At 40.0% G+C, this 10,116-nt stretch overlaps 1 pseudogene; it reads left to right on the forward strand.

The window, feature by feature from the left end:
* Positions 1–6,965: 6,965 nt before the first annotated feature.
* On the forward strand, positions 6,966–9,823 carry LOC105512703 (annotated as a pseudogene).
* The last annotated feature ends 293 nt before the right edge of the window (positions 9,824–10,116 follow it).

Consider the following 10,116-nt stretch of genomic DNA (forward strand, 5'->3'; position numbering starts at 1 on the left):
AAGGAAGAAGTGAAATTGTCTCTGCAGATAACATGATCTTAAATGTAGAAAACCCTAAAGAGTCCACCAAAAAAAAAACTGTTGGAACTAATAAATTAATTCAGTGAAGTTGCAGGATGCAAAATCAACATAAAAAAACCAGTAGCATCTGTATATACTAACAATGAACTATCTGAAAAAGAAATCAAGAAAATAATTTCATTTATAATAGCTACAAAAATAATTAGGAATTAATTTAAGCAAGGAGGTGAAAGACCTGTACACTCAAAACTATAAACCATTGGTGAAAGAAATTGAAGAAGACACAAATAAATGGAAATATATCCCATGTTCATGGATTTGAAGAATTCATATTGTTAAAATGTTCTTAGTACCCAAAATGATCTATAGACTCAGTGTAATCTCTATCAAAATTCCGATGATTTTTTTTACATAAACAGAAAAAAGTCCCCAAATTCATGTGAAACCACACACACACAAAAACCCAAATAGCAAATCTTGAGCAAAAAGAACAAAGTAGGAGGCATCACATTATCCAGTTTCAAAATATACTATGATGCTATAGTAATCAAAAATATAACATGATATTGACATACAAACAGACTAATAGACCAATGGAACAGAATAGAGAGCCTCAAAATACATCCACATTTATGGCCAATTGATTTTCAGTAAATATGCCAAGAACACACAATGGGGAAAGGACAATCTTTTCAATAAATGGTGTTGGGAGAATTCCACATGCAGAGAAATGAAATTAGACCCTTATCTTACACCATATACAACAAAATAATGCAAATGGACTAAAGACTTAAATATAAAACCTGAAACCATAAAACTACTAGAATAAAACATACAGGAAAAGCTCCATGAGACTGGTCTGGGCAATGATTTTCTGGATATGACCCCAAAAGCACAGGCAACAAAAGCAAAACTAGACAAATGGGATTATATCAAACTAAAGAGCTGTGGTGAGCAAAGGGAACAATCAACAGAGTAAAGAGATAGCCTACAAAAAGGGAGAAAATATTTGCAAACCATATATCTGATAAAGGATTAATATCCAGAATATATAAAGAATTCATACAACTCAATAGCACGAAAACATATAACCTGGTTAACAAAAGGGCAAAGTATCCGAATAAACATTTTTCCAAAGAAGACATACAAATGACCAACAGGAATATGAAAAAATAACCAACATCACTAGTCATCAGGGAAAGGCAAATCAAAACCACAATGAGACATCCCTTTTAGAATGGCTACTATGAAAAAGGCAAAAGATAACATGTGTTGGCGAGGATGTGGAGAAAAGGGAGCCCTTGTATACTGTTGGCGGGAATGTCAATTAGTACAGCCATTATGAAAAATAATATGGAGGTTTCTCAGAAAATTAAAAATAAAACTACCATATGATCCAGCAGTCCTAGTACTATTTATATACCCAAAGAAAATGATTGAATATGTCAAAGAAAAATCTGTACCTCATGTTCATTGCAACATTATTCATAACAGACAAGATATGAAATCAATCTAAGTATCCTTTAACAGATGAATGGTTAGAGAAAATGTGGTGTATAGATACACAATGAAATACTGTTCAACCTTAAAGAAGGAAATCCTGTCCTTTGTAATAAAATGGATGAAACTGGAGGACATTATATTAAGTGAAATAAGCCAGGCACAGAGAGACAAATGTCATGTGATCTCACTTATATGTGGAATCTAAAAAAGTCAAACACATAGTAGCAGAAAACAAAATAATGGTTATTAGGGGCTAGGGGAGGAGGATAGAACTGGGGAGATGTTGGTCAAAGGATACAAAAACTAAGATAAGCAGGAAGAACAAGTTCAAGAGACCTGTTGTACAACAAGGTGACTACAGTTAATAACAATGTATTGCATACTTGAAAATTGCTAGGACAGTAGATTTTTAGTGTTCTCACCATAAAAGAAATGATAAGTATGTGAGGTAATACATGTATTAATTAGTTTGATTTAGCCATTTCACAACGTATCCATATTTTAAAACATCAGGTTGTACACTACAAATATATACGATTTTTGTCTGCATATTTAAAAAGTTTTAATATTTAGAAGTTCAACTCAAAAATAAATTCTTGGCCGGGCACAGTGGCTCACACCTGTACTCCCAGCACTTTGGGAGGCCAAGGTGGGCGGATCATGAGGTCAGGAGATTAACAGCATTCTGGCTAACACGGAGAAACCCTGTCTCTACTAAAAAATACGAAAAAAAATTAGCCAGGTGTGGTGGCGGGTGCCTGTAGTTCCAGCTACTCGGGAGGCTTAGGTAGAAGAATGGTGTGAATCCAGGAGGCAGAGCTTGCAGTGAGCCGAGATCGTGCCACTGTACTCCAGCCTCGTGACAGAGTGAGACTCTGTCTCAAAAAATAAAAAAATAAATAAATAAATTCTTTCAGTTGGCAGAACTTTGCACTATGCACCTTGTCATTCACTTTGCATGGAAACAGAAGAGGCTCAAAGTAAGAATGTACTGACTCATGGTCAAATGGCTTGGCTACAGGTCAGGGGGATGGAAGGAGAAAATTTGGAAGACTGGAGAAAAAGGCATCTGAGAAAAGGGTATATGAATGGACTTATGGGAACGTACAGAAAGTATGAAGATCTTTGTTCCCATGTTAACACCTACAGGAGGTATCTATCAACAACCAAGGAGAAAAGCGACTCAGCTGGATGATGTTAGCCAACCTCTTCCATTGGCCAGCTCAGTACTGGCACAGTTGGTGAATAAATGTAGTGACAAGGATGGAGGTTATGCAGAGGCCCAAATAGCAGAGTCTCCACTGACTAAGTCTTATCTAGCTACTGTTGCTCTGAATGTCAAGCTTGTCATCAAGACAGAGCAACACTGAGGCCTCAAGATAGCATCATTCCTCAAGGACACCAAGTAGCCAGATGGTGGCAAGGTGAATACATTGAATTCTTTCCATCACAGGAAGGGTAGGGATTCATCTTGGCTGGAACCGACACTTATTCTGAGTATGGATTTATCCTTCCTACTTACACGACCTCAACCAGCACCATTATCCAATGGCTGACAGAATGTTTAATCCTCTAATATGGAATCCTGCACATCCTTGCATTGTACTTTATAGCACTGTATAAAGGGAATGTACTTTATAGCACTGTAGTTGCAGTGGTGGACACAGGAAAATGCAATTCAGTGATCCTATTACAAATCATGAAATCACAACAACTAGAAGCTGTCAAACTGATGGAGTGATATAACAGCCTCCAGTAGCCCTTTGAAGCTGCAGGGATGGGATACAAGCATATATCCTAGATCAATAATCATTATATGGTCCCACATCACTAATAGAAAGAGGACCATGGATTGAAGAAAGAGTAGCACTATTTACTGTCACCCCCAGGGATTCACTTGGGAAATTTTTGCTTCTTATCTCCGCAATTCAATGCTGTTACACAATAGAAGGAGACAGGAATGTGTTTGGCAGCCAAGTGATGTTTCAGTAGTCTCTTACTAAATTTCGATTGCTCAATTTAAATGGAAAAGTCTAGTAGCCATGGCTATTAGACCCCCCTCTCTTATCACCAGGTAAGTGACCTAGACCAGTGGAGGTGCTAGCTGAGTGTAAGAATGTAAACCCGATAGTATCTGTACAGTAGGAAAGGGAGATGATCAGTTTAGGGTGAAAGACCAGTTGAAGAGCCAAGGAGCTATTGTTCACTCCATGAATGTTACTTTCATGTTTCCTCAGCAAAAGAAACCAACCAAAATCCTGGAGGAGCTGTTCTAGATGGAGAGAAGTTATATGAAGTCATGGATCCAAATGCCACGAGGGATGGACAGAGTAGTGTCTTCTGTGGTGTGTAGTCCAGGACTCCCTTCAGAATGGAGACACTCATTCCCCAGCTTCCTTAGAGTGCTGTCTGTTGAGGGCACATGACTAAGTTCACTCCCTAGGAATTGCCCTCAGGCCAAAAGGAACTGTGTAGTAGAAGTCACATCCCTGGGGCAAGAACTTAATTTGAATTCATATTGATTGCTGTCAACAGAATTTTAAGTACTATATTGCATGTGCATGAAAGGAAAAGAACATTTGAAATGAGCTGATGTAGAGTGGCTCTATTGGGGAACTACTGGTGAATAATGATGATGTGGTCAGTGTGGGTCACTGAAGTTCACAGGGTTATTTGAACAGAAAACAACTGGGAGAGGTGGATTTGACACTCATATTGGGGCACTGCACAAATAACAAGGTATCTGGGCTTCAGTTTTCTCATCTAGAACATGAGGGACTAAATGACTGCCAAGTATCTTCCAGCTTCTATATTCTGTAATGCTTAAGTACTCTGCAGAACATTAAAACAAACAGCACTGGGAGATAGCCCATGGGCTTGAAAAGTGAGGAAAAACAGAAACTGCCAGTGACAGTTTGTTAAAACCTTAAAAACCTGTGCATGGATGTTTATAACAGTTGTATTCACAACTGCTAAAACTTGGAAGCAACCAAGATGTCCTTCAGTAGATTAATGGCTACACAAACTGTGCTACATCCAGACAAGGGAATATTATACAGTACTAAGAAGAAATCAGGTATTAAGGTAAGAAAATACATGGAGAAGACTTAAATGTATATTGCTAAGTAAAAGAGCCAGCATGAGAAGGCTATATATAGTATGGTTCTAAGTGTATGACAGTCTGGAAAAGACAATACTATAATGTAGAAACATCAGCGGTTTTCAGCAATTTGAGGAGAGTAAGAGAGGGATACATAGGTGGAACACAGGGGATTTTTATGGTGATGAAACTATTCTGTATGATACTGGTGGATATATGTCATTATACAGTTGTCAAAATTCACAGAACTATACAACACAAAGAGTGAATGCTAATGTAAACTATGGACTTCAGTTATAATAATGTACCAATATGTATCAATTGCAACCAATGTACCACATTAATACATGGTGTTAATAATAAGGGAAATTGCGTGCAGAGGTAGGGTTTGAGTGGGGAGTGGGATGGGAAGGTAGTGGTACATGGGAACTCTGTGTACTTTCTGCTCATTTGTTTCTGTAAACCTAAAATTGCTCTAAAAACAAAGTCTACTAATTTTGACAAACCTGATGAAGAATGATTATTCATGTGGTACCAAGGTTTAACCTCAGAGATCACTGGCTAATTACAGAAGAAAATATACCATTACAATATAGACATCTGGCAATCACCACCTTAATTTAGGAATGAAAATTAGCATCCCTGGCAGTGGGACGACCAGACATAAACTTCCTATGTGCTGCTATTGGAAGTATACGACATCACCTTCGAATGATTCTGGCCAAAACACTTTAACCTGAATGTAACCAAGTCCTTAAATTTAACTTCAAATTTCAGAAAATTGAGGGGATAGACAAACTAAATGAAACCATGAACAGTCCCACAAATTCAGAATGTGAGATATTCTATGTGACAACTAGCATGGTTCCTTTAAAATGTCAATACCGGCTGGGCACGGTGACTCATGCCTGTAATCCCAGCACTTTGGGAGGCTGAGGAGGGCAGATCATGAGGTCAGGAGATTGAGACCATTCTGGCTAACACGGTGAAACTCCGTCTCTACTAAAAATACAAAAAATTAGCCGGGCGTGGTGGCACACGTCTGTAATCCCAGCTACTTGGGAGGTGAGGCAAGAGAATCGTTTGAACCCAGGAGGCGGAGGTTGCAGTGAGCTGAGATTGCACCACTGCACTCCAGCCCGGTGACAGGGCAAGACTCCGTCTCAAAAAAAAAAAAAAAAAAAGTCAATGCCATTCAGCAAGGGCTTGAGTATGGAGAAATTGCACTGGATTACAAAATAAGAGACAAACAAAAACAAAATGTAGTGTCCAGTTCTCAACTGAATCCTGGCTTTTACAAATTGCTATAATTGGGGAACAATTAAGAAAATGTGAATCATGGGGTGTAATTATGCAAACCTAGATGGTATATATGTATATTTTTGAGACAGAGTCTCACTGTGTCGCCCAGGATGGGGTGCAATCTCAGCTCACTGCAACCTCAGCCTCCCAGGTTCAAGCAATTCTCGTGCCTCAGCTTCCTGAGTAGCTGGGATTACAGGCACCCACCACCAGGCCCAGCTAATTTTTTTTTTTTTTTTTGAGATGGAGTTTCACTCTTGTCACCCAGACTGGAATTAATGGCATGGTCTTGGCTCACTGCAACCTCTGCCTCCCAGGTTTAAGTGATTCTCCAGCCTCAGCCTCCAAGTAACTGGGATTACAGGCACCCGCCACTGCACCAGGCTAATTTTTATATTTTCAGTAGAGACGGGGTTTCACCGTGTTGACCAGGCTGGTCTCAAACTCCTGATCTCAGATGATCCACCCACCTTGGCCTCCCAAAGTGCTGGGATTACAGGCATGAACCACCACACCCGGCCCTGTATATTTTCACTCATGTATTTTTTATAAGGAAAATCAAATGTTCCAGCACCACTACTGAGTATCAATCATTTCCTCTACTTGAGCTGCAATGCCAATTTCAAGGCCTATATCCCATTTACCAAGTTTCTATATATGCTCCATTTTAATCTTATGAGACCACCACAGTGTAGACGGTCGACTAGTTGACTGAAATGTTTTACATGGGGCATGACTGTTTATATTTGAAAATATTTGGGAGTTGAATAATTGTAAGGAATTACTGATAACTCGGTGAAAGGATAAGGGAATTGTGGTTATGCAAGAAAATGGCTTTAGTTTTTGAATAGTCAGGCTTAAGTATACAGAGGCAAATTTGCATGATGTCTATAATTTACTTTTAATTCAAATTGAAAAATTACATAAAGAAAACCTGACAAAATATTAACAATTAATTGGATTTAGGTGGTGGTTTTGTGGGTGCCCATTTTTTCTACCTTTCTGTAGGCTCCAATGTTTCATAATTAAAAGGGAAAAAATGAGGCCACGAAAGAAGGTACAATTCAACATTAATGGGTCCCTTCTTCCAGGCGGTTAGTGCTGAGAGTGTGGAGTGTGTTCTCCAGGATCAGCACATGTTTATTATCTTAAAAAATCCATTCTCCCGAAAAAATCCCGTGAAAAAAAACTTAAAAAAAAAAAAAAAAGATTTGTTTTAACACCCGCCACCGCTGCAAAACACTTTACAAAAAAATCCTTGTCTTCACTGCCAGAGACATTTTCCTTTTCTTCTTGTATAAGATAACCCGGCGAGGCAGCCGAGAGCTACCCACCCGCCCCCTCGCGGCTCCGAAGCAGCTTCAAGAAGGAACAGGATCCCGAGGCCTGGACCCTGGACCCTACACCGCCACCCTCATCCCAGCCCGCTGCGGGCCGCAGTTCCTCGGCCGTGGAGTAGTTTTGGATTCCAGGTGATTTTGTCTCTCTGCGCTGGCTCAGGCTTCCGCCCCAGCCCTTACTCTCCTTTGACGGAAAGGTCGCAGCCTGTGGCCCTACCGGCAGAAGGGTGTGGAGGTGAGCCCAGCGCCCCAGCCATCCCTTGTCCTCGCACCGCACGTGACCAAGCCTGCTGGCAGGTCCCCTCCATCCCGGGCTACAGGAACCAGATTACCGGCGCTCTTTGAAAAACGCAGGATGTGGAATGAATTTTGATGTTATAGAAGACTAGCCAATACACACTAAGTGGTCTCAGCATGATCTATCACTTCGCAAAAACGGAGTGGGCAACATATTCATTAAAAAAGTGGACAAATCTATTGATTATAAAGCATTGCATGATATATCTTCTGCTTTTGGTGACATCTTTTTGTTGTAGAAAAAACCCGGTTCTTGTCATACGACCAGGAAAAGGCATGCAAACACTTGAAGGGTGAGGGCGAACGGAATTTATGGGGTAGAAAGGAAAAAGGAAAAATAACTCTCAGCAAAGAGAGAAAGAGTCCTGCCAGTGGGTTCCTTCCCTCATAGATTAAATCCCAGGTCACTACATAGGCACAGGAGAGGCCAGACTCCTCTCCACAGCACACGGCACAAACTTCCCGAGGCACCACCCCGTAATCCCAGTGCGCAGGTGGGCATTATTCAGAATCAGTGGGGCAAGGGCGGCTTCAACCAGGACCTACAGTCCAGTTTATCAGCCTTCAGGTTGTTTTAGTCTTGAAGGTGGGGTTTTACCGGGGGACACTTGGCTGCCTCCTGTCTCTATCACTTTCACATTAGGTGCTTTGTGGTGAAAATAGTTTCAACGGTGATGGCATTGTACATTTTGAGACACAGAAGCAGCTGAAAGATCTATTAAAAAATGAAATGGATGCTTCTAAATGATAGCAAAGTCTTTGTTGGATTAAGTCTTGTAAACAATGAGAAGCAGAACTCAAGAGTTAAAAACTAGGACATTGTGTGCGTCAAGAAAATAAGAACCAGAAGTCACCGGGACAGTGAAGATGTTTAACAAAAAAAATCGAACTGGGAAAAATATAATAAAGTTAGTTTTGTGATAAAAAACAAAAAACAAAAAACAAAAACTTAACCAATGTTTACAGGAAGATTTTTGGAGAAGACATATGGATGGTAAGTGCCTTAAAGATCTCTTTGGCAAGTTGGGATCTGTCTTAAGTGTGAAAGTAGTGGTTAATGAAAGTGGAAAACCCAAAGGTTTTGGATTTGTCAGCTTTGAAAGGCACAAAGATGCGCAGATGAGATGAACAGAAAGAAGCTAAATGGAAAACAAATTGATGTTGGTCAGGCTCAGAAAGAAGTAGAATGGCAGATGGAACTTGTGTGCAAATTTGAAAAGCTCAAACAGTATAGGATCACCAGATAACAAGGTGTTGACATTTATGCAAAAAATCTTGATGGTATTGATGAATGTCTCTGGAAAGAACTTTCTCCACTTGGTACAATCATTAATGCAAAGGTTATGAAGGATGGTAGTCACAACAAAGGGTTTGATTTGTGTATGTTTCTCCTCTCCAGAGGAAGCAACTAAAGCACTTTCAGAAATGAATGGTAGAATTGTGGGCACTGAGCCATTGTATGTAGTATTAACTCAATGGGAAGAAGAGCAATGAAGAGCCCCAGGCTCAGCTCATTAACCAGTACAGTATATGCAAAGAATGGCAAGTGTAAAAACTGTGCTCAACCTGGGAATCATCCCCTATCAGCCAGCACCTTCTTCAATTTACTTCATGGCAATCGTCCCACAGACTGAGATCCCTGCTGCTAAGTATTCTCCTAGCCAAACTGCTCAACTAAGATAAAATCCTCCCTAAATTGCTCAGGGTGCCAGACCTCATCCATTGACAAATATGCCCAGCCACTCCTAGATCACTACATTTAGTCGTATGAGACCAGCTTCTTCACAGCTTCCCTGATCATGTCAACACAGCTGTTACATCAACGCAGACAATAGGAGCACATTCTGCAGTTGCTGCTACTGCTACTACAGAAACTCCTGCTGTTTGCACCATTTCACAGTATAGATATGCTATGGAAGTTCACAATCCTCAATGGCATTTTCTTGTACCATGCACCAGCCTGCTGTTTATGTACAAGGTCAGGAACCTTTGACTTCCATAATGGCATCTGCTCCTCCTCAAAAGCAAAAGCAAACGAGTGAATGGCTGTTTCCTCTTCTTCAAGCCATGCCCTAGTCGTGCTGGTAAAATCATTGGCATGTTGTTGGAGATTGGTAATTCAGAACTTCTTCGTATGCTTGAATCTCCAGAGCCTCTCTGTGCTAAGGTTGACAAAGGTATAGCTGTACTACAAGACCACCAAGCTAAACAGGCTGCCCAGAAAGCAGTTAAGAGTGCCGCTGGTGTTTCAGTTGTTTAAAACTGATCAGGGACCACAGAAAGAAACTTGTGCTTCACTGAAGAAAAGTATCTCAATATCGAAAACCTTAAATACTATGGAAAAAATTTGTGAAGTATAAAGTCAATTTAAAAAGGAAACTTTGAACCTTAAATACCAAGCAAATGTCAGATCTAACAAATGCTATGACAGTCCTAGATTACTTATTGATTTGAAAACAAAAAATCCCCCCAAAATAATAAAATATTAAAACACTGTAATGCTTTTCAGACTCTGGGATAAAGAATTTTCAGCAAAGTATAGAAATGTAAAGC

This window comes from Colobus angolensis, unplaced genomic scaffold (genome assembly GCF_000951035.1).
Source record: "Colobus angolensis palliatus isolate OR3802 unplaced genomic scaffold, Cang.pa_1.0 Scaffold217, whole genome shotgun sequence".
Taxonomy (NCBI): Eukaryota; Metazoa; Chordata; class Mammalia; order Primates; family Cercopithecidae; genus Colobus; species Colobus angolensis.